The sequence below is a fragment of the Arachis stenosperma genome, chromosome 1 (assembly GCF_014773155.1).
Source record: "Arachis stenosperma cultivar V10309 chromosome 1, arast.V10309.gnm1.PFL2, whole genome shotgun sequence".
In the NCBI taxonomy this organism is placed as follows: Eukaryota; Viridiplantae; Streptophyta; class Magnoliopsida; order Fabales; family Fabaceae; genus Arachis; species Arachis stenosperma.
Window position 1 is genome coordinate 46,920,483 of NC_080377.1, and position 5,265 is coordinate 46,925,747.

Genomic DNA, 5,265 nt, shown 5'->3' on the forward strand with positions numbered 1-5,265 from the left:
GAGGTACAGCAGAGCTCCACACCTTAATCTATGGTGTGTAGAAACTCCACCGTTGAAAATACATAAGCATAAGGTCTAGGCATGGCCGAATGGCCAGCCTCCCAATGATCTAAGATAGCATAGAACTCAAAGATAGCTACCAAGATGTTCTAGATGTTCAAATACAATAGTAAAAGGTCCTACTTATAGAAAACTAGTAGCCTAAGGTGTACAGAAATGAGTAATGACATAAAAATCCTCTTCCGGGCCCACTTGGTGTGTGCTTGGGCTGAGCAATGAAGCAAATTTCGTGTAGAGACTCTTCTTGGAGTTAAACGCCAGCTTTGGTGCCAGTTTGGGCGTTTAACTCCCATTTGGGTGCCAGTTCCAGCGTTTAACGCTGGGATTTCTTGAGGTGACTTTGAACGCCGGTTTGGGCCATCAAATCTTGGGCAAAGTATGGACTATCATATATTGCTGGAAAGCCCAGGATGTCTACTTTCCAACGCCGTTGAGAGCGCGCCAATTGGGCTTCTGTAGCTCCAGAAAATCCGCTTCGAGTGCAGGGAGGTCAGAATCCAACAGCATCTGCAGTCCTTTTGAGTCTCTGGATCAGATTTTTGCTCAGGTCCCTCAATTTCAGCCAGAAAATACCTGAAATCACAGAAAAACACACAAACTCATAGTAAAGTCCAGAAAAGTGAATTTTAACTAAAAACTAATAAAAATATACTAAAAACTAACTAGATCATATCAAAAACATACTAAAAACAATGCCAAAAAGTATACAAATCATCCGCTCATCAGAAATATTTGGGGAGATTGGGTGAGATAAAAGTGTATTTTAGTATTTTTGTTGAAAATTTTGGGAATTGGGTCCATACTCATGCATTAAATGTTTAATACCATATGCATTGGCACTTTTGTATATAATTCATCAAAAGAAAAAGAGAAAAACAAAAGAAAAATAAAAGAAAAGAAAAAAATTAGAAGAATAAAAAAAAAAGGAAGCAATAAAAAGGGACAAAAATTTCCCCAAAGTAAAGTAATAATATCAATGCATATGGAATGTGATTGAAAGAGAATGCACGAGTGTGTGAAAAAGTGAAGAATGGGTAGTTAGGTTTGCATTAGAATTGAATAGGTTGTTGTAGGTTAGGTGGGAAGCTTAGGTTAATCAAAGATTCAAATTTCAAGCTCACTTGACCAAATAGAATCTTACCTTGACCCTAGCCCCATTACAACTCATGGATAAGTCCTCTTGATATTTGTTTGCATGCACTGAATAATTGTTGATTGTTAGATGACTTGCAAATCTTTAGAAAACATGATTAAAGGAGCATTGAGTGATTAAACCCTACACACTGAGCGATTAGAGTGTAAACACATCCGGTGAGGGAGAATTATGATTAGCATGAGGACATGTGACATTGGGATTTTTGCCAGTAAAGAATTTCATAAAAACAGTCGTGTTGTAGATATAGTCTCTAAACCGACAGAAATTCCTTCGTACAAATATTTTGGTTGTCACAAGTAACAAACCCCTTTTGAAATTGATAACCGAGTATTCAAACCTCGGGCCGTCTTCTCAAGGAATTGCAGGGAGGTATGTTCTTTATTATTGGTTATGAAAAAGGTAAAATTGGTGGTTTTGAGAATGAGGAATAAATATGATAAATGGTGCACGAAATTGCAATCACACTTTTGCAACCCCGCACAACTAACCAGCAAGTGCACTGGGTCGTCCGAGTAATACCTTACGTGAGTAAGGGTCGATCCCACGGAGATTGTCGGCTTGAAGCAAGCTATGGTTATCTTGTAAATCTTAGTCAGGATATCAATAATTATCAGGGTTGATTGTGAAGAGTAAAAGAACATGAAATAAGTACTTGTTTTGCAGTAATGGGGAACAGGTTGAGGTTTTGGAGATGCTCCATCTTCTGAATCTCTGCTTTCCTACTGTCTCCTTCTCCAAGCACGCAAGACTCCTTCCATGGCAAGCTGTATGCAAGGGTTTCACCGTTGTCAGTGGCTACCTCCCATCCTCTCAGTGGAAATGTTCAACGCACCCTGTCACGGCACGGCTATCCATCTGTCGGTTCTCAATCAGGCCGGAATAGAATCCAATGATTCTTTTGCGTCTGTCACTAACGCCCCACCCTCAGGAGTTTGAAGCTCGTCACAGTCATTCAATCATTGAATCCTACTCAGAATACCACAGACAAGGTTTAGACCTTCCGAATTCTCTTGAATGCCGCCATCAGTTCTAGCTTATACCACGAAGATTCTGATTAAGGAATCCAAGAGATGTCTACTCAATCTAAAGTAGAACGGAGGTGGTTGTCAGGCACGCGTTCATAGTTGAGAATATGATGAGTGTCACGGGTCATCACATTCATCCGGATTAAGAACAAGTGATATCTTAGAACGGAAACAAGCATGATTGAATAAGAAATAGTAGTAATTGCATTAATCCATCAAGACACAGCAGAGCTCCTCACCCCCAACCATGGGGTTTAGAGACTCATGCCGTGGAAGGTACACAAAGAAACGTGTAAAGTGTCATGAGGTACAGATACAATGTCAAAAGATCCTATTAATAGTGAACTAGTAACCTAGGGTTTACAGAATTGAGTAAATGACAGAAAAATCCACTTTCGGGCCCACTTGGTGTGTGCTTGGGCTGAGCATTGAAGCATTTTCATGTAGAGACTCTTTCTGGAGTTAAACGCCAGCTTTTATGCCATTTTGGGCGTTTAACTCCAATTTCTATGCCAGTTCCAGCGTTAAAAGCTGGGAATTCTGAAGCTGATTTGCAACGCCGGTTTGGGCCATCAAATCTCGGGCAAAGTATGGACTATTATACATTGCTGGAAAGCCCAGGATGTCTACTTTCCAACGCCGTTGAGAGCGCGCCAATTAGGCTTCTGTAGCTCCAGAAAATCCATTTCGAGTGCAGGGAGGTCAGAATCCAACAGCATCTGCAGTCCTTTTCAGCCTCTAAATCAGATTTTTGCTCAGGACCCTCAATTTCAGCCAGAAAATACCTGAAATCACAGAAAAACACACAAACTCATAGTAAAGTCCAGAAAAGTGAATTTTAATTAAAAACTAATAAAAATATACTAAAACTAACTAAATCATACTAAAAACATACTAAAAACAATGCCAAAAAGCGTATAAATTATCCGCTCATCACAACACCAAACTTAATTTGTTGCTTGTCCCCAAGCAACTGAAAATCAAAGTAGGATAAAAAGAAGAGAATATACTATAGACTCCAAAATATCAAGAAAACTCTGCTCCAATTAGATGAGCGGGACTAGTAGCTTTTTGCTTCCGAACAGTTTTGGCATCTCACTTTATCCCTTGAAGTTCAGAATGATTGGCATCTTTAGGAACTCAGAACTCAGATAGTGTTATTGATTCTCCTAGTTATGTATAATGATTCTTGAACATAGCTAGTGTATGAGTCTTGGCTGTGGCCCAAAGCACTCTGTCTTCCAGTATTACCACCGGATACATACATGCCACAGACACTTACTTGGGTGAACCGTTTTAGATTATGACCCAGCTTTGCTAGAGTCCCCAATTAGAGGTGTCCAGGGTTCTTAAGCACACTCTTTTTGCCTTGGATCACAACTTTATTTCTTTCTTTCTTTTTTTTCATTTTTTTTTGAATCACTGCTTTTTCTTGCTTCAAGAATCAATTTGATGATTTTTCAGATCCTCAATAACAGTTCTCTTTTTCCTCATTCTTTCAAGAGCCAACAATTTTTAACATTCTCAAAACAACAAATTCAAAAGACATATGCACTGTTCAAGCATTCATTTGGAAGACAAAAAGTATTGTCACCACATCAAACTAATTCAACTAGTTTCAAAGATAAATTTGAAATCCTGTATTTCTTGTTCTTTTGTGATTAAAGCATTTTTCATTTAAGAGAGGGTGATGGATTCATAGGACATTCATAGCTTTAAGACATGAATTTTAAATTTTATTAATTAAGAATTAAGAACAAGACTCAAAAATAGATATAAGATGAGACTAGAAAAATAGAAGACAAAAATTTAAATAGGCTCCTAATGATAGAGGTTTTCACAGAGTTAGGACTCAACAACCTTGATTTTGAGAAGTGGATGCTCCCTCAAATTGAGGGGAGAATTTTTGGCGTTTCAGTTCTTGAAGTTCACGCCCCTGCTTCTCTTGTTCCTTCAGCAATTTGCAGAGCATGCAGTTCTGATTCTGCTGTTCTTCCTTAAGTTGCTCCATAGTTTCTTGCAACTTGGTGATAGATGCTTCTAGGCTGGCCTAGTAGCCAATTTCAGGAAATTCAGGGAGGAACTCCTGCGCCCTCCTTTTGATAGAGTTGTCTTGCATTTGTCCTTCCATTGACTTCTTGGTGATTGGATGTTCAATGGGTATGAATTCATCTACTCCCATCTTTACCCCAGCCTCTTTACAGAGCAAGGAGATCAAGCTTGGGTAAGCTAGTTTGGCTTCAGTGGAATTCTTATTTGCAAATGTAGATCTCACAAGCAATCAGATGATGAACCTCCACTTCTTTTCCAAGCATAATGCAATGAATCATCACTGCTCTCTTGATAGTGACCTCAGAACGGTTGCTAGTGGGCAATATGAACGCCCAATAAAGTCTAGCCAACCTCTTGCAATTGGTTTGAGGTCTCCCCTCTTGAGTTGGTTTGGGACACCCTTTGAATTGGTTATCCACTTAGTTCCAGGGAGGCATATGTCTCTAGAACTTAATCCAACCCTTATCTGCTCTCACCATTCTCCTATTAAAGGATTCAGGATCATCTTTGCAGTTGAGGCAATTTGAAAATTTCTCTTATTTTGTCCAGATGGAAGTAGATAACTTTCCCTCTGACCATGGTTCTATAAGTATGGAAAGCAGTTCCAGTCATTCTCTGCTTATCTGTCAGCCACAGATTTGAGTAGAATTCCTGAACCATATTTCTTCCAACCTTTATCTCAGGATTGGTTAGAACTTCCCATCCTCTGTTTCGAATTTGCTCTTGGATCCCCGGATATTCATCTTCTTTCCGATCAAATTTAACTTCCGGGATCACTGACCTCAGACCCATTATTTTGTGATAATGGTCCTTCATGTTCTTTGGTTAAGAACTCTCTTGATTCCAAAGATTCTTTGGATTATTCTCTTTCTTTCCTCTTACATTGGTTTGTTTTCCCCTTAGGAGCCATGATCTTGATGAATCTTGGCTTAGTGATCACGGAAAAGCACACCAAACTTAGAGGGTTGCTTG